Raw genomic sequence first — 18,325 nt, 5'->3', positions numbered from 1 at the left:
AGAGCAAACCACTTAGGGGGATTTTAATCACAACTTGGCAGAGGAACTTAAGGAAACCCAAGAAATCTTCTGAGAGCCGCGCTTCTCGCTCGGGTTGCTGGTGAATGGAAAGGGCAAGGATGGGGCCGTGGCTTTGGGTGGGTTGGGTTTCTTCTGGCCTGGTTAATGGGGGTGCATTAGCATTGCTGCCCCCCTCTCCCTGGGCTGGGTGAGAAGGAGGAGAAAGTAAGAGTTCTTCAGCACACCAGAGACTTGCTGTCAGCTGGCAGTGGGGCAGAGTCCTCAGGGAGCAGTTATCACAGTCACTCCAGACCTGCTGGAGGTGACAGTGTGTCTTGGGGGGAGAAGATTGCTTAATTTATGGGAGTAGTGGCCTTGCAGCTTGGGGCAGTAGTGTGGTATGGATGGATGCCTTCGAGAAGTTGACCTTCACAGGGTTGAGGAGCAGGCCATGAGGGCCTCGTGGAGCTCAGTCCAGGCCCAGGGCAAGGTCCTGCACGTGGGTGGGGACAGTGCCCACTGTCAGTGTGGATGGGGTGAATGGGCCCTATGGAGAAGGACTTGGTGGGGAACAAGCTGGGCATGACTAATCCCAAAAGCCCCTCATGTCCTGGGCTGCACCCCCGGCAGTAGGACTGGCAGGGCTGGAAAGGGGGTTTTCTGCCCCTCTGCTCTGCTTTGGGACACAGACCCCCTGGCAGTGCTGCCTCCAGCTTGGGGGTCCCCAGGATAAGGAGGGCATGAACCTGTGGGATTGAGTGCTGAGGAGCCCCAGAGAAGATGCGAGGGCTGGAGCCCCTCAGCTCTGGAGCCAGGGTGGGAGAGCTGGGCTGGCTCAGCCCGGAGAAGAGAAGGCTGCTTCTGGGGAGAGCTCCAAGCCCCTTCCCCGGTCCAGGAGAGCTGGAGAGGGGCTGGTGCCCAGGGCAGGGAGGGCCAGGCCCAGGGGAATGGCCTTCAGCTGCAGGAGGGGGATGGAGAGGGGCTGGGAGGCAGAAATCCTTCCTGGGGAGGGGGAGGCCCTGGCACAGGGTGCCCAGAGAGGCTGTGGGAGCCCCGGGATCCCTGGCAGGGCTCAAGGCCGGGTTGGATGGGGCTTGGGGCCCCCTGGGCTGGGGGGTGTCCCTGCCTGTGTCGGGGGGTTTCAGTATCACAGGATGGTTTGGGCTGGAAGGGATCTGTGTTGGAACTGATGATCTTCAAGGTCCCTTCCCACTCAAACCAGCGATTCTGTGGCGCTGAGCTGTTTATATGGTGAATGCTGCTGGGAATGGAAGGTGATGCTGGGACGTTCAGAGCCCTACTGGGTGATGTCTGGCTTCACACTGTGGTGTGTCAGGGGTGCATCCTTACTTGGACCAACCTGGTGCTCTTACTTGGACAAACCTGGTGAGCAGCACGAATCGGCCAGGCAGGGGAAGGAGAGTTGCTGGGAGAGGTTCTCACCTTCACATCCCACAGGTGGGAAACCCAAACCCATCCTTTCCTTCCTATCCCAGGCAAGGTGAGCATGTAGCTTTGGGTTATGAGTGTGGGCTGGTGCTGCTGAGCAGAAAACTCCCAACGTTGTGTTTATCTGTGATGAGGGCTCCTCGAGCCTACGTTGTGCCCTGGCTTTTGGTTCTGTTGATATCCTAACATCTGGAGCCGCCTTCTAAACACACTTTGATCCAAGGAGAAGTTCAGGGAGTGAAAACTCTTCTGATAAAGCTGCCAAAAATAATCTTCTCTCCAGCCTGAAGGACCACTCACGGGTGAGCACAGTGAGTGTCCCTGGGAAACCCCCAGGGGGGTTCTGGGACTGTAAAGTCTCTGTTGAGTGTTTGAGTTTGTCACATGCTGTGTGAGATGATCTAATAGCAGAAACCATGGTTGAGGTGACTGAATCCTGGAGAAGAGGGACCCACACATGGTTGGGTTGATGGGAACAGTCTGAAACCTGCTGAGGTGTGCATCCCTCTTCCTTGCTCCCTGCAGTGACTTGCTGTCACTCCATGGGGATGATCTGGTGTAAGGAGCCTCGGAGCTGCCAGAGCCTTCTGGGTTGAGGGTGCAGCCAACGGTGACACGCGGCATGGATCATGTGAGGGCAGTGTGGAAGGAGGAGGTTGGTGCTCCAGAGATGCAGCTTTAGAATCATGGAATGGTTTTGATTGGAAAAGACCTTCAAGGTCATCGAGTCCAACCATCTGTCCAGCCCTGCCAGGTCCAACACTAGACCATGTCACCAAGCACATCTACTCGGGTGTTTTCTGCCTGGGGGAAGGAATCTTCTATCAGTGGGTGCTCTCGTGAGCACGTCAGCAGTACACACCTTCCTGGGCTGTTTACAGCCAGGTGGTGTCTTGCTTGGAAGAAGCCACCTTCTTGGGCTTCACCTTCCTTTATCTGGAGGGGTGGCAGAGGAGATTAGGTTGGGTTTGCAGCTTGGTTTGAAGAATGGAGCTGGAATCCCAGCAGGACGTGGGGTGCTGGAACATGGGTCCAAGCCTGCTACCTGGGGAAATTGGACTTGGCTTTGGAGGGTGGTTGTTCCAGAATGGCAGTATCTTGTTCTGCAGGTCTTCTCCCAGCATCTAGGCCTGTTGTATCATTCATGCCCTCTGCTATTCCCACCCGTTGTCTTTGTAGGGGAACTAGGGAGGTCAGGTTTGGTTCCACCTTTGGGCATGGCAGTATCTGACTTGCAAACCCCTCAGATGGGTGATGCTCTGCAAGAGCCTCTCATGCTTGAGATGATGTTCAGTGTGAAGGCTTTGCTTGGGGATGCTGGATTGGGCTTCATTGGTGTGGTGGTGTGACCCTGACTGGAGGCCAGACACCCACCAAAGCCATTCTGTCCCTGCCCTGTGCAGCTGGACAGGAGAGAAAATAGATATTGAGGGGCTCAGGAGTGAGGCCTCTCAGGCCCAGAGTGCTCCAGCCTGGTCCCCCATGGGGTCACAAGCCCCCTCAGCAAACCTGCTCTGGCACGGATCTCTGTCTCTCCACAGGCTGCAGGTCCTGCCAGGAGCTTGCTCCAGTGCAGGCCACAGCATCTTCCATGTGTCCCCACCTGCTCCACTGGCTGTAGATGGGATCTCTGCTCCCTGTCATTATCCATGGGCTGTGGGGTACACCTGCTCCACCATGTGTTTCTCCAGGGGAATGAATCTCTCTTGGGCACCTGGGGCTCCTCATCCCCCCTTCCCTGGCCTTGGTGCCTGCACAGCTCCTCACAACTTCTCACTCCCTTCTCTGGGGCACAGAGCAGCTGCTGTTGGGTTTTTCTCCTCCCTGTGACTCCAGAGGCGCTGTGACCATGGCTGATGGGCTCGGCCTTGGGCAGCAGTGGGTCTGTCCTTGACCCAGCTGGTGTTGGGTCTGTCAGGCCTGGGGGAAGCTTCTCATGGAAAGCCTGTGTTTTCTTGATTGCTCCAAAAAGCTGTTCCAGGGTCAGGAGTGGGCTGCTCCAGGGTCAGTAGTGGGCTGTTCCACCTCTGCTGCCGTGTCACAGCCTGTTCTCTGTGCCAGTGTCTCCAGGTGCCTGCACACAGCTTGTCTGTGTGCTGGGACTCACCACAGCTCTTTGCACCTGTGTACTTCAAAGTCAGGTTGCTCCAGGGGATGCCAGGCTGAGATGCCAGGTCCAGCCAGCCTCTCTGCTGCCCAGGAGAAGACTACTTGGTGCCCTACTTTGTGGCTCTTGCCTGGAGAAGGAAGCAGGGTACATGGGGGCTGGAAGCAACACTGGGGCATTACTCTGCTTTGGGATCTCCAGTCTTGTCCTGATCTGCTTTTGGGTCAGCCAGGTGTCTGGAGACAGCTTTCCAGGCACAGCAAATATCCCTTGCAGAAGGGGAGATCTCACAGAGTTCGGGTTCATCTTGAGCTTGGGCACAGGAACTTTGCTGCTGCCTCATGTGATGGTCAGAGCTTTGCCATCAGGAGGTGTCCTACAAGCTCCTGGCCACCTCCTCCCACACCAGTGCTCAAGGCTTTGTTGCAACCATGTGGGGAACTGGGTCAGGGCAATGATCCAATTAAAAGCTGTGTCCAGCCCCACCACAAGCAGGCTTTCACCAGGAGGCTTTGCCAATGCTGCACAAGTGCTTGTGTCAGAGAGGGCTCTGGGCCAGGGTCGGAATGGGCAGCCTTGGGTGGGATGGTTTCTTCTGGTGGCAGTGCCAGACTGTGAAGACATGCCCTGCGTTGGTAGGCAACCACAGGCACAACAAACCAGCTCCTGCTGGGATTTGGGCTGGTGAGGCTCCCTCTCCCTCTTCCTCTCCCTCTCCCGTGGGCTGAGGTTTCAAGGCAGCTGTTGTTGGTGGACAACCTCCTCCCCATGCTTTCCTTGGGCTCCTTCTCTCCCAAGGACACAGGAGGGGGATGGATGCAGAGCTGCCCGGTGCCCATGCCCATCCTGGCCCATCCCAACCAGGGGGTTGCCTTCAGTAATCCTGACTAATCCTTTAATCTCTATCAACACTGATAGGTATTAAAAGCAGCAGATAAGGTTCAGACCAGGCTTGGAGCTCAGCGATATCCCCACCCTCTTCCAGCTAAATCTCTGCTGGTTGTGCTCTCTCTTAAGGGGACCGTGCCGGTCACTGAGCAGCCGGAGTGGTTTGAGTGGGTGGATTAGCTGCTCCCAGCTGGAATTTGCCCTCCTTGCTGGGCTCCAGCTTGCCAGACAAGCCCATCGATCTGTCTACATATGAGCCTGAGGAGCAGCATCCTGCAATGACCCCCTGCTGTTGGGTGTTCCTCTGCCCATCTGGAGCAGATCTGATGCCTCCTCCTGCTTTTTATCTGTCAGCATCTGCCAGGATCCGAGCCTGACTTGGCTGCTCCATGGAGATCTTGGGTGAGGAACATGAAGCTTTCCTGGATCAGCCAGTGCTGCCGATTTGTGGGTCCTTGCTGCCTGCTGCTCTGTAATGATTCAATGAAATGTAATCATGCATCAGTAGCAGGATGTCCCTCCTGCCCCACCTCCAGACCGGCACTCCCACCACCACATCCTTCTCCCCCAGGCCTTCCTCACTCCCTCTATTTTTGGGCAGTGACTGAGGGCTGAGATGTTTTCATTTGTACAGCACCTGGGCGCCTTTGGCTCCCCAGACAAGCTCTCCCATGAAGGTGGGACTCCAGAGCTGTCCACTGTATTCAGTGAATGGCAAGTGAAGGTTGTTCACACCTGGAAGAGCAGCTCCTGGTTGAGTTCCCTGCAGAAACCAAACTGTGCCTGGTGTTTATGCCATCGTAGACTCATTCCTTGTTGTCTTCCAGCTTCTCCTCATCTCACAGGCTTGCTCCGAGCCTGCCACCGGTTCCCTCGTCAGCAAAGCCATGGTTAATCCATCCCTTAAATCCTTTAAGCTGGCAGCAAACAACCCCCTTCTTAAAGTTCTGACACGCAAAGCCTGGCTGGGCCGGAGGCTGGCTCACAACCCCAAGGTTGTAGTTTTGTTCCCAGATCCATCAGCTCCTGGTCCTGGTTTCGGCCAGCGCTGGATGTTCCCCGCGCTGTCGCGGCGGCTCGTTTGTGCGCGGTCTGCAGTGATGTGTAAAGACTGTCAGCTTCTCCATGATGGAAGGACAGGTTCCAGGTGTGTCACAGAGTTGGAAGCCATGGGTGAAGAGTTGGTGCTTGGATTCAACGTGGCTGAGGTCTCACCTCGCCGAGGAGCCCCCTGTCCTGTGAGACAGCAGGTGTTGGATTCGCCTCTAGTCTCTGTGGGGTGGTGAGGTCAAAATAGGCTGGAAATGTAGGGTGGGGGTTGGACTCGATGATCTCTGGTTCCTTCCAACCCCTACAGTTCTGTGGTTCATTTCTGTGATAGAGCTTCTTCCATGCCTCCCCATGCCTGAACCCTCAAATCAGGTGCAGACCCAGAGCTGCTTTGCTCTGGGGATGGTGCAGGTGTACGTTGGTTTGTCTCTTCTGGATTTGGGGGCTGGACTCGATGATCTCTGGAGGTCCCCACCAACCCCTACAATGATTCTGCGACTTGTTGGTTCCTTCAAAGCCTGAGGTCCTGTTGTTGCTTTGGGTCTTTCAGCAATGAGGTTAGCTGAGTTGGTTGTACCACATGGTGGCTTTTGGAGGGTCTCTGAATATCCCCTCCTCAGAAAATCTGGATTGTCCGAGGTGTCTGGGAGAACCCAAGGGAGCCAAAAGAAAAAGAAATCAAGGCTCAACCTTGAGTTTTTCCCCTGGGGGATTCGGTTCCTGTCTCAAAACTAGATAAAATACACTTGGAAAGCAATGGGACATGCACTGCACCTGCTCTCTAGGGCTGCCAGCTGCTGTGGAGCCTTTCCCACTCCTGATCCCAGGAGGAGGAGAGGCTGTGAGCCTCCCTGAGGAATGTCGGGTGGCACCTTGGCGCAGAGTGGCTGCGCAGAAGCCCGTATCCTTGGAGCTGCGGTGGCTTTGGCTCGGCGGCTCTCGGGTGCCAGTGTCTCTCTGTTTATCCCTCTGGGCTGGCAGAGGAAGTGGGATTTGGAGGAAAAGTTGTATTAAATTGGAAATTCTGAAAAATCGATTTCTTCAAAAGCCTAAATCAGTGTGCTCGTTAGCACGGCCTAATTGCAGGAGCCACGTGGCTCACGCGAGCGGAGGGACCTGCGACCATCCTCCCTTTGCTCAAGCAGCTTTGCTCCTCGCCCACAGCGCTGGGGAAGGGATTCACAGAGCCATCCAGCTCCTGTCCCACTGTGATAAACCCCTGGAGCTGAAATTGGGGTGAGCGAAGGCGGGAGACGCCCTGGGGCGGGTGGCGGGCAGCGCTCCGTGCCTGCTCCTCACCATCCCTCTCGCCAGGGCAGGAGCAGCTCCAGGCACTCCTTGCTTTCACCCAATGGGCTCACTCACCAGCAAGCACAGGCTTGAACAAAGGCTGGTTGCCTTCATCTGCCTGGTGGGTTTTTATATATCTATATATGTATTATTATTTATTTTTAATTATTTCCTGTTTCCCTTTGTGGACAAGCCAGGGGCTCTCGCCTCGGCTCCGGCACCGTGCCTCGCAGCGTATGGCGGATAATCAGCCGGGCTCCTATCGATAGGTGACCTGGAAAGGCGCGTCGCCGTTACCAATCGCCGCCTGCCACCGCTGGGGCTCTGCAGCCCCTCTCCTCCTTCCTGGTAAATTAAATATCTGCTGCCTCAAAGCTGCTGATTGCTCCTTGCTGCTGGGCGAGCGCCGTGCTGGCGAGTGGAGCCCAGCCGAGCGAGGAGGGAGGGCAGGCTCCCCTTGCCCTCTCCTTCCTCATTCCCTTCCCGTTCTCCCCCTTCCCATTCTCCCCCTTCCTCATCCCCTTTTCCATTCTTCCCCTTACCCCTCCTGTTTTTCAGTGTGCTTTCCCAAGGGACAGGCAAGAGAAGGCACCAGTAAGCTCCAGGTCTGGTGGGCCGCTCCACCTGCACTCCTTGTGCCATGGGGGATGTCCCCTCACAGGCACCAGGAACTGCTGCCCAACGCCAGCCAGCAGCCGAGACCTTTCAGGGATGAAGATCGAGGTGGGAGGATGGTTTTGGTTGAGTTTTGCTGTAGCAAAGCTCAGAGCTTGGGCAGCTGCCTGGTGAGCATGTTGCCAGCTCATGGGGGCTGAAGGTTCCTCTGCCCCGTCAGTGAGGTGAGGAGGCTGCAGAGTGGGTGGTGCACCATTCCTACAGACCCTTCCTCCTGCTGGCCTTTCAGAGCTGCCTTTTCCAGCCTGCTGCTTCAGGGTCAAGTTGAAGTATCTAGAGCTGTTGGCTAATCTGTAGTAGTCCTGTAGCTTCCAGTGTAAGTTCTGAAAGACAGGCCTGTTGGTACTGGGGAATCTTCTTTAATGGGTGTCTTTGGGTCACGACACTGATCCAGGACTGGTGTGTGACAGTGACACTCTCAGGAGGGACTCTGGTGTCCTGCCATGTCCCACTTGCCATGGTTTTGTAGTTTTGAGGATGTTTTTCCTCCCCAAGAACCTGGACTTGAAAAATAATCCCTCATCAGGGATTGGAGGCCCAGAAATGCTGTGGGACTGGGTTCCTGGAGGTCCTGGGGTCATGGAGTAGTGGGGCCTGTGTGTGGTAAGTGACCAGAAGGATGGCTTGAAGGGCACCTGAAGCCTGCCCATGGCCCCAGGCCAGCTCCGAGCCCTCAGCATTTCTTAGGTGAGACAACTTTTAATCATCCCTCAAAGCCAGTGGTTTGGCTTGGGAAGCCTGGGAGCAGATGGGGTTCCCTGAGTGCTCCCCAGCCCTGGCTGAGGCTGGAGAGGAGGATGGAGGAGGGGGAGATGCCCAGCTGGCGGGTACCTGACCCCAGCACTTGCTCCTTACTGACGTGCTTTGCTCTAGAAGAGCTCTTGGGCCACAGGTGTTGGGGCACAAGATCAGCACCCCTTGCCAAGGAGTCCCCCTGCTTCATACCTACCTTGTTGGGCATGAAGAACCTCCACGCTCCACCTCATGGCTCCGTTGTGCCTTCCCAGACGTGACTCGTGTTGTGCTCTGTAGATGGCCTGCTGGGGCCAGGAGCACTGTGATCCTCCTTGGCCCCAGGGCAATGTTGATTTTTGGTGATGGGTGTCTGAGCTGGGTGCTGTGGTGGCCAGCAAAGCCTGGTATGCATCAGGGCACCTCAAGCACAATGTCCTTGATGCTAAACCACCTGGATTTATGGTTATTCCTCTCCTTCTCATTCAGGATCGCTCTGCCTTAGCCAGCTGCTGATTTGAAGAATCCATGAGATTCCAGCGGGGTGGGGAATCAAGTCTGTGAAGGTCTCACCTTTGCTCATGGTGGTTCTGTCACTGGCAGCATCTTTGCTTGATTTTAGGGATGCCAGCTGCAAATCCAGCTTGTTGGTTGAACATAACCCTGGGTGGCTTTCAGCCCTGCCACACATGTGTGGTGCTGGGTGGAAGAAGCCTCGGTGGCCACTGCCCTGTGGGCTGGGGTTGGTATCTTTGGTGGTGACTGTTTTTCATCTCATTTCGCCCAAGGGTTGGGCTTTGCTTTGTGATTTCTTGTTAGCTGGAATGGGGTGACCTGTGGTTATCCCCATGTGCAGCCTGAGGAGCACCAGGTTAGAGGCTAAAAACCTTCCCAGAGCTTAATTGGGTTGGAAGAAAGCTTCAGCTGTGGGTGGTGTCAGCATCTTGCTTGGGGGGGGGCGCTTATTTGGCTTTCAGATCCAAGCTCTTCCCCTCGCCACGGTCTGGAGGAGCCGGGGAAGCAGCCACTTGAAGCTATTTTTCTATTTTTACATGGAGTGCTCTCAAGGAGGAGGATGGCTGCGGGCGGCGTGGGCCCGTCACGCCAATCACGAAGCTTCTGCTCCCTCGGATGCGCCGGCTCCGTCCTCCTCCGGCTGGTCGGTAGCTGCAGGTGTTGAGTTACTGCCTGGCTCAGCTCCTGCTCCTCTCCTCCTCCTCCCCGGCGGCTGAGCTTCCCCGCGAGCCATCGATCCATCCTCTGCCGTGGTGCTGCTCAGCCGCCGCCGGCTGTCGGCTCTCAGCGCAAAACCCAGCGGGTGAGACCTTGAGGCACCACAGCCCAGCTGTGCCCAACATCTGGGTCGCTGTCTCACAGTGGCACAGGATTTGTGGTGCACCACGGTTGGTGCAGGGGTAGAGGGTTGTGGTGAGGGCAGCGCAGGAGAAACTGGACCCAGGATGAGTCCCAGGGACTGGATGCATGTTGCGTGAGGAGGATGGTGGGAGCGGAGTCACCGTGCTCGGCACCGTGGTGCTGCAGCCAGGCAGTGCTGAGTGCCACGAGGCTGCGGTTATCCACCCTGCCGGTGCAGAGCAGCCCTGTCCTGCAGGCAAAGCTTGGCTCCGGGTGGGATGGTCCCAGCCCGGCTCCAGGTGGGATGGTCCCAGCCCGGCTCCCGGTGGGATGGTCCCAGCCCGGCTCCCGGTGGGATGGTCCCAGCCCGGCACGGTGAAGCCCATGCTCCTGGGGCAGATCCGATCTCAGCTTGCCTGCCTCTTCTTTTGCCCGGAGAGTCATTATATCCCAAGAAAGGAGAGTGGCTTTCCATGTCTGAGCCTAGAATCAGAATCCAGAGCAGTGGTAGGTGATGGCACCCTCTGGGTTCCTGGCACAGCTCGTGCCTCTTCTGACTCACTGGTACAGATTTCATAGAGTCATAGGGTGGTCTGGGTTGGAAGGGACCCCAAGGATCACAGAGTTCCAACCCCCTGCCACAGGCAGGGCCCCATCCAGCCTGGCCTTGAACACCCCCAGGGATGGGGAATTTCATGGCAATGCAAGCACACACCAGGCTGCTTTGGGGTTGTTGGGTGTGACCAGCCATCATTCTGCTCGAGGGGGTTAGAGAGGCAGCAGCTTGATTCCAAAACTTACAATTGACTTGAGAAACCTCCTGTCCCCCTGGCTGGGTCCTGTGGGCAGCGGCGCCTGCCTCTTCCCAGCGGGAGCGACCGACACTGGGCGCTGCTTCTCTGGGTGCTGAGTCCCCAGAGCCTCCATGCTCATGTCCCTGCTCTGTGGTCACCTCCTATGGGGCACACACAGCGATGGGCTCCTCTTGCTTGGCCGTGTCCTTGTCTGTCATGTGAGTGGGCTTCTTGCCATCCTCCTGCAATCCAGCCATTGGACAGAGCTGATCCACAAGGATCTTGATGATCTTTAAAGGTCTCTTCCAACCTTGTGATTCTGTGATCTCTCCAACAAAGATGAGAAGATGAGAGCCAAACGTGGAGCCTCCAAGGGCTGGGATGTGAACTTCCTAGTGGAACAGGTCTTTACTACAGCATAGGTGGCAGGAAGATGTCCTGCAGATCTTTGGCTGGGTGCAACCTGTGGTCTGGACGGGGGTTACAGACGTGACACTGCTCAGCGTGTGACCAAGGCAGGTCTGGACACTAGCTGTGGTGCCTTGATGCCCTCAAAGCAATGCTAGGTCTCCTCCAGCAGCTGGTGTGGGGGGCTCAGGAGATGCACCTTGTTTTGCAGAGACCTTGGGTTGTCTTCTCCACGCCCCCACCCCTTCCCCAAGCGTGTTTTATAGGTGTGGGAGCTGAGGTCACAGCTTGGCTTCTCATGCCTTGGAGCCCACCAGACTTTCAAGACCAAGTGTTGGTTGTAGCCACCAGCTGTTGGGTTTCTTTGGGGAAATACTCTGGCTCAAAGACTCCCAGAGAAGCTGTGGGTGACGTGTTGGTGATTCGGAACCCGGGATGCGGGAGACTCTGGGGTGTCAGCAGCACTTGGGTGCCATGGGGAGAGATGTGGGTGCTTTGTGATGCTGACAGAGGGATGGGGGTGAGGGGAAGGAGAACAGGGAGGGGATGAAGCATTTTCCTAGCTGGAAAACAGCAGAGTGCTTGGGAATGATTTCACTGCTGGGAAGCAGAGCCCAAGGGTTTTCTTAACGTTCCTGTCCTTGATTCATTCCATCCTTCCTCACCATCACCCTCCTCGTCGCCCTGCGGAATTCCTCTCTCCTGGTCTTTCCATCCCCGTGTGTCTGTAGGTTACAGCAGTGTCCCCATGGAACTGTTGCTGAGCCATGTTCTCCATGTTTAGCTCTTTTCATCTCCTCTTCCAAACCAATCCCTTCAGCCTCCTCATTATCTTTATCCCTGTTCTCTGAACTTCCTCCAGTTTGTCTGTGTCCTTCTCAGTCATGAGATGTCCAGAGCTGGGCGCAGTCGCTCTTGGAAGAGCCATCAGGGCACAACTATTGAATTCCTCCTCTGATGCCGTGTCCAAGCTGGATTGGGATTGGGAGGTGAGAAGGGCTCAGTGTAGACATGGCTGAGCCAAGGTCTGTTTGCTGCTCCTGGCTCTGCTTTGGGATCTCCTCTGCAAGCTGGTCCCACTGCATTAGCACCTGCTTTCCTGGTGGCTATGGAAGATGGGACAAGTGTAGCTGGGCCAGCTTGGTGACACCTCTCTGGGCTTAGAGGAACCTTCTAGGCCATGTTGCATGGACCAGGACCAAGAGAGGAGATTGAGATTGGATGTAGCAGTTTCTTTTTTGGGAGGGAGGAGGGATGCGTGTGAGACAATGGGAGAGGTTGCCTGGAGAAGTTGTAGCTGCCCCACCATTGGAAGTGCTCAGGGTCAGGTTGGATGGGGCTTTGGGCAGCCTGATCTAGTGAAGGGTGTCTCTGCAGGGGGGTTGAATGGATCAAAGTTCCTTCCAACCCGAATCATTCAGTGATGCTAAGGTAGCATCTTGGAGATGATTCCCATCTAGATAACCAGCAGGACCGCTTTGGACAATCCTGGTCTGACTTACGGATGTCCTTAACTCCATATCCCCACTGCTGCTCTGACATGTGAATCCCAGTGTGACTGACACTTGCTTTTGGACCTATTTGCATCCCTTGGATGTTGGGAGACACAACCCATTGCTGTATTTCTGGCTGTCACAGAAGGTGTGACCATTTCTGTACCGTGTTTGCAGTGCACACTGGCTTTACGGCTTGGTAACCTGACCACCTGCAAGCCAACTCCACCTTTTCACCCCAGACCTCCTCTGCTTTTTCCAGACTCATCCAAAACTTGTGGGCCTCTTTTCCCATCAGCTCTTGTGATTTTTTTTGGTGGTGTGGTAAAAATCTCATCAGTGCATGTGGTTGTGTTGTCCCTCATGGACCTTCAGCTTGGCAACAAGGGCAGAGCGGTCGTGGTGGCTTGTGGGGTGGCCTTTGTCCCATCTCCCCTGGGAATGGGCACCAGCAGTGCAGGTCCTCTGCTTACTGAGATGGGTGGGGAGAGAGGTGCTCCCTGGACCCTGCGCCCGGCAAGCAGAGGAACCCCTCTTAGATAGGGCAGTACTGTGGCTTTCCAAAGACCAGAACTTTGCATGAGACAATGTGCCTGGCTGGGCATCATTAATTAAATGATGTAATTATGAAAGCTCAGAGTTGCTGCCTAGGTGTGCGTGCTGGCGCGGCTGTACCCCGGCACGAATCCGGGGACCCAGCAGTCACAGCCTCCATATCTTGGAGGTTGACACCTTCCACGTGTCTGCCTTGGCTTGTGAGCCTTGGTTGTGCATCCTGCTCAAGGATATTGGTGGCTTCTGGGTTGTCATCATCTCCAGGGGCCCTGTTTTCAGACTCTTCTGTGTGATGCCCAGGAAACACCATATTTTTCTGACCTCTAAGAAGGTGGTGGAGCAGTCAAGTACTGTCTGAGAGGGACTTGGCTGTATGGGGACCTCTAACTGCCATGGGAATCTGCTCTCTAGAGCTCATGCTGGTGTGTACCTGGCACGGGCATGGCGATGCTGGCAGTTGGAGCTTCAAACATAATATTCTTCTCCTTAAAACCAGATGTTAACTGCTTGATCAATGGTCTCCTGGGGGTTTCAGGATTGCCCACACATCCTGGCGACTCTGCTCCATTGATCTGCCTAGATGGAGATGCCAAGCTCTGTCATATTCTTTGTGCTTGTGTGTTGGGTCATTCCTGGATGGATCCCCTGGCCCTGGTGCTCAGGATCCCAGTCAGGGTGCTCTGTAGCACGAGACAGACCCCTTTGGTCTCGTTGCACACTGGGCAGTTGGCAGGGTTGAAGCAGCTGACCACGTAGAAGCTGCTTTCTCATGTGATTTCCCTTCCTGCCTTGTGGATTTGGGTTTTAGGGTTGCCTCTGGCTTTGTGTCCTCCAGCTTCGTGACCTCCACATCCTTCAGCCAGGCTTTATATAGCCGGTGGTTATCAGCAGGCTTTTAAGCGCGGCTGGAGCTGCGTCACGCCGCGGCAAGTGGTTCGTGAAGGCCTCCCAGATTGATGTCCTCCTTCCAGGAGATTGATGGACCGAGGCACTCAGGAAAGCTTTTATCTTGCTCCTTTGCTGGCTCTGATGTGCTGGTTGGAGAGTGCTGGCATCACCGGTGGCCGTGGGCGCTGCTGGGATTTGGGCCTGAATTTCACATGATCTGAGGGAAGAACATGTTTCTGCCTCGCTGGCGTCAGGGCTTTGATCCTCCTGCTTCTGGTCTTCCTTCAGGAACAGATTTTAGTGGGAACAGGCTGGAAAATCAGTGTGGGGGTGGGACGGCAGCTGGAGGAGCCTGGTGTAGGTGGGCATCAGGGGCTTTCAGGGATTTTGAGCTGTCCTTTGCAAGAAGGTTGGAGAGGGCTGGGACCTTGCTGGGAAGCCAGCTCCCGTGGAGAAAGTGATGGCTTTCAGCCCAGAAGATGGCTTGCATGTCTCTCAAAGGAGACTTTGCACCAGAGCTTTCCTGCTTGGACAGCACTGCCAGAGGGGAGGATGACTCCAGTGATGAGGAGCAGCAGCACTGACGAAGGGGCCAACGGCTGGTTGGTCAGCATGGAGGATGCTCAGACACGTGTGGTTGGGCTCCGTGTTTCCTCCCTTGATCCAGACACATCCCTAGTGCCTTCCCACATTTGACTCAGTGAAGAAGGTCAGCCTGGTGCAGCTGCTCCGTGGGGTGGAGGTGTTGGTGGTAGGTGAACCAAGACCCCCAACACCACATCTTCAGTGGGACAGATGTTTGTAGGTCCCAGCTTGGATTTCTTCTTCTCTCTCAGGTCAGCTGTCCCCTTTCATCGCTGCTCATCGCTACCTCTCTACTCCGAGAGGCACTTTCCTTCCCTTTGTCCCTGGAGATCTGATGGTCTTGTGTGTGGTTGGAGCAGGTGACTTGGTGCCAGCATGTCTGCTGTGGTGGATGCTATTCCTGGCTTTATCAGAGGGCTGCAGAGGGCATCCACCGCCTCTCGATTGCGAAGCCCTGAGATAAGACTCATACCTGGGGAGGGAAGGTGGCTGGCTGGCTGGCTGGCTGGAGGTCCTGCTGGGTGATGTTTGAGGTGCTCCAGCTGCCTGCCTGGGGTTGATATGGGTACACCTGTCTGCACTGCCTGGGAGCAGCGCCCGGATTGCCCCTCACGGCTGCTTGGGTGGGAGGTTGTACCTCCAGCATTAGCAGATGGGACTGTGGTGCCTTGATGGTGTGTGGGGCTTTGAGCTTTGTTCAGAAGGTTCTCAGCACGGCTTTGGGTTTCGTGGCGTGCCCATGAGTGACTGGGGCAGACTTCTGGTGGGGCCTCCCCAAAATGCCCACGTAAGGGTGGCTCCTGGTTTGAAAAGCACCTACAGACCCCAACCTGGGGTTGTGGAGACCCCATTTGTCTCCTGGCATGTTGCAGTTAAGGGGTTGTGACCCATCTTTCGGGTTACTCCAAGCATTTGTTGCCTGAAGCAACAAATTGGAGTTGAAGGATACTTCTCTAGAAGAAAACCGGCTCCTTAATTGGGGGATACACTGGGAGCACAACTGTATCTGGGGTACATCCATCAGTGGTCTCGTGCTGACCACTGCCAGGTCCTCACTGCAGCCAGGGTGCAGCGCTGCAGGTGTCCTGCCCCAGGTGGCTGTTCCCACCCTCCCCACACCCCTCTCTTGGTTTTTGGTCTCCCTGTTGGCTTTAATTGCTCCGAACCACGTTCTCTCGCCGGGTTGACCTTGATGAGAGGGAGGAACCCAAACTACTCCTCAACAGGAGTGGGAGCTCCAGGCGGGTTCGGAGTTCCCATGGAAATCAGTACGTGTTGGTTGTTGCTGTGCCCTCTTTCCCCCGCGATGCCCCGTTAATGATGCCCGACGCTAACGAAGCCGCGCTGGCACAGCTCTAAGATGGCTGGAGCTGCTTTGTTTGTGTCTCCCATGCCAGCACCCAGCACTGCCCTCCCCTTCCCCATGGCTCCTGGGACCCCATCCCATCTTCAGCGTGGGCTGTGACGAGGGGCAGCTCTTAATTTGCCACCCAGCGCCCTTTCCCCGCCACCAGCATCGCGGGTGCTGTCGGCAGCGCTCCGGCCTCGCTTCCCCCATGGAGCAGGGCTGGGGCTGGCGGCTGCCTGGGCGCTTGGCTCCGTTCCACTTCTGTCCTCGGCGGTGGAAGCACGTTCCTCGTGATGGGAAAGCCTCTGCCAGGCACACAAAGGCCTTTCAGTAGGAGAGGCAGCAGCAGGCAGACATGGACGGCCAGCGCCGGTACGGGGAAGCTTCACCCCGCGTCACTCCTCCACGGGGGCTGCCCGAGCCATGCGAGCTCCTCTGGCATGGAGCACGCAGCCGCTGCGCTCGCGCTGCCAGCGTTTGATCTTTAGAGCCTCCCCAGCAAGGGAAGAGAAAGAGATTCTCCTCCTGCGAAGGGGATTTAGGGCCCAGGGGCGTTAAGTGGTTTGCTTGAGGGGGTTGGGGGTGGTGGGGTGGAGCATGTTGGAGCTGGGAGGCAGGAGGATGCGGGGTTTGCTTTGGGGAGTTGGGAGATCTCCTCGAGCTGTGTCCTCCATGGCTGGAGGAGATGGGGAAGGCTGCAGCTGGAGGGTGTGAGTGCTACCTTGCTGTCCCTGTGCTGGTGTCTCCCTCGGTAGCTGGCCAGGCAGAGGGAGATGGGGGTCCGCGTTGGTACCTGGGGGTGCCTCAGCTCCCCCCTCCAGCCACCAGCGCATGGATCTCCTGGCCCCTCACTCCCTAAAGCAGGAGGATGAAGAACCACGGGGTGGGGAGGGACGAGACACGTGCCAGGGCAGGGAGGGTGATGAGTCCAGGGATTGATCCGTGTGCCTCTTCCTCTGGCTTATCCCAGCTGGGTTCTGACCCTCACCCTCAGAGAACCACCCTGGGCCTTTTTGGTTTGCTTTTGAGCTTTGGGTGGGGGAGCAGGAGAGCCGCCCCGTCTCCCCACGGCTGCTGAACGGAGTATGGAGAGGGGGGGGGAGATCTGAAATCCCCTCAAGCCGCCTGGCTCGTTAGAGAGATCTCAGCGAGCTGCTTATTATGCACCGTGGCGTAGTGCAGATTACGGATGTGACCGGGCGATAATTAGCCGAGCTGGAGCTGTAATTAAACGCTCCTGTGCCGCGCGGTGGGTTCTGCCGGCGAGTGGGAACAAGCCGGATGGTTCCCAAACCCACGGGGCTGTGGGGCTGCTCCCCATCACCACCGTTGCCCCCCTCAGTCTGGGGGAGCTTCCTCCTCCTTCCTCTCCAGCCGGTTCCTTGCTGGAGATGGGCTCTGGTTGCACTTTGCTTTCTCCAGGCCCTTCCCAGGAGCCTCACGCTTCCTTCCAGCACCAGGGTGTGCCACGGCGTGCAGGATGAGGCTGCCGTGGTTTGGGGTGAAGGGGGTGCTTCATCAGCAGGAGTGCAGCCCCCCCCCCCCCCCATCTCACAGGATTGTCTAAGCCAAAACCACCCTTCCCAAATCCTGTGGGATGCAGCTGGGCACCAGCCATGGGGTAGGCTTGGAGGTGGGTGGGGATGGAGAGCTGGTCCTGCTGGTGGGAGCTCGGAAGTGGCACATGGGGGAAATAGCTGCAGAGCATGAGCTGTGGTGCTGGCAGGTGGGATCCTGATGTCTAGGTGCTGCTGCTCGAGACCCCCAGGTGGTCTTTGAGGAGGGCTGGAGGTGCCATCCAGAGAGAGGACGGATGCAGGAGAACAAGGAGAGGGCTGCAGGTGTGTGGGCAGAAGGCGCTCTGTGTTCTTCTGCTGTTCTGCAGAGACAGAAGGTCTCCAGATTTCATGTCCCCTGCCTGTGGCCTGCCCTGTGGGAGCAGGCAGAAGCTGCTGGGCAGATGCCACGTCCTCCTCTCAGCCCCTCTGCCTGGAGATTTGCCTCTTGCACCTTCTCCGCTTGTGGATGGTGTCTGTGTCCCTGAGGACATGGAGAGGCTTTGTGGGGTCATGAGGTGATGGGGAGACAGGATGCTCCAGCCGCTTGTTGCAGATATGGGAAGGTGAGGTTGGACAGGTGAACTTCTGGAGTTGTTTATCTGGCTTGAAGGATGGAGGCACAAGAGCAGGTAATGTTGGCAGCCAGTCAGGACCAGGGCATCAGGTGAGGGAAGGAGTCTGACCAGCTGGTGACTGTCAGCAGCATTGGCCAAGGAGAGCCAGCAGCAAGGTTGGAAGCGGTTGTGGGCTGGTGTCCGTGTCTGCACTCGGAGGCCAGCAAGCTGTGCCTCTCTGGCGTTATCACCTCTACTCAGCTGAGGCTTGGGAGGACATCTCAGGGTAGTGCTGGGTGCTTTGGAGGGGTCTTACCCTGCTTGAAACTGAAACCCAGCAGAGCGCTCACTGATGGCTCCATTACTTCCCTTGGGCTGCTCCTCATTTGATACCTTCCCAGGATCAGACCCCAATGAGGAAGGATGAGCAGGTAGGCCCCAAACTGCTGCAAACCCTCATGACTTTGCAGGGGAGGGGATCACCAGCCGTGGCTGGCTTGGCTGATGAAGCCTGAAGGACAGGAAGGTCTCCACCTTACCCTTCCCCTGGGCCAGCAGCAACTTCAGCCCATGGGCCATTCTCCTCCAACACCA

At 56.6% G+C, this 18,325-nt stretch overlaps 1 protein-coding gene across 1 annotated transcript in view; it reads left to right on the top strand.

The window, feature by feature from the left end:
• The window catches only part of ZNF609 (zinc finger protein 609), a 41,438-nt gene that overhangs the window by 10,270 nt on the left and 12,843 nt on the right, over positions 1–18,325 (top strand). The window lies entirely within an intron of this gene.

The sequence above is a fragment of the Gallinula chloropus genome (genome assembly GCF_964237585.1).
Source record: "Gallinula chloropus genome assembly, chromosome: 9".
NCBI classification, from domain to species: domain Eukaryota; kingdom Metazoa; phylum Chordata; class Aves; order Gruiformes; family Rallidae; genus Gallinula; species Gallinula chloropus.
Note: the sequence above shows the minus strand (reverse complement) of the source record. Positions and strands in the feature narration are given on the sequence as shown.